The sequence below is a fragment of the Tigriopus californicus genome, chromosome 12, assembly GCF_007210705.1.
Source record: "Tigriopus californicus strain San Diego chromosome 12, Tcal_SD_v2.1, whole genome shotgun sequence".
Lineage (NCBI taxonomy): Eukaryota > Metazoa > Arthropoda > Copepoda > Harpacticoida > Harpacticidae > Tigriopus > Tigriopus californicus.
Window position 1 is genome coordinate 6,412,776 of NC_081451.1, and position 1,062 is coordinate 6,413,837.

At 42.1% G+C, this 1,062-nt stretch overlaps 1 non-coding gene across 1 annotated transcript; it reads left to right on the forward strand.

Annotated features, from left to right (window-relative positions):
• The first annotated feature begins 989 nt into the window (after positions 1 to 989).
• Trnac-gca (transfer RNA cysteine (anticodon GCA)) lies at positions 990 to 1,062 on the forward strand. Its single transcript has one exon. It is a non-coding gene; the product is annotated as a tRNA-Cys (tRNA).

Below are 1,062 nucleotides of genomic sequence, written 5' to 3' on the forward strand. Positions count from 1 at the left end.
AGAAGAGAGATCACAACGTACTTTTTCGCCAATCTCCCTTTTGTGCGATTACTAGCAGAGTACGTGTCGAAATATGACAACCATAGTATATAGGCCAAAACGGTCAGAAACGTAAGCACATAAATATAGTGAGAGCATAAACATGATTAAGACAATTTGGATATATGTATACAGGTAACATTACACATGGCATTGACCAAAAGATGTTCAGTTTTCAGGAACAAATAAGGACCCGCCCACAAGTACAGACGCCATTTGACAGGAAGGTATGTGTCATGGGCGGCATTTAGGTAATGGGTCATGTGGTGGGACTCGATCCGGTCAGATCTGGCTGGAAGGCTAAGTAAAAATTTGCTCAACTGCGAGTTGAAATATGTTACCAGTAAACAACGTCTACGTATTTCCTACGAATATAAGAGACCGATTTCAAGTGAAATTTTAATGTTTATCATTATCAGGCCAATATAATGTACACTATTTATTGCTGTTCTTGCGTATGCTCTATAAGCGACTTGAACTGTAGCAAGCTGTCTTTTCAAGAGTTGCTTCAAAAATAATCTTCCATGACATGACGCACCAAAGCAAAAGTGCATATGCAGTGTCAGGCCGGTGGGAAAGAAGACAAAATCGTTTGCCACTACATTATCGAGAAAACAATTAGGAAGTAATTAGGTCATGATTAACGCAGATCTTAGACATGTTTTCTACGCTCTCGCTCTACATATGAATTCTTTAGTCCTAGGATATGACGATAATGAATTGAAGAGGACTGAGGGAGTCCTCATATGGATTCAATTGAAATGAGAGGAGATGGGGCATTATTTATTCTGCTGGCTTGTGGTCTGGTACCTGCTTGGGCAGAAGCGACTCTGGCGTGCTCGTTTGACGTCGTCGCGAACACGAGTCGTCCATCATGTGTGGGAAGAAAACAGGCTGAAGTATGTCATTGAAATCTATGATAAAGCTCTTCATCTGTTCATCCTCACGGCGGGGATATAGCTCAGTGGGTAGAGCAATCGGCTGCAGTCCGATAGGTCCATGGTTCAACTCCGTGTGTCCCCT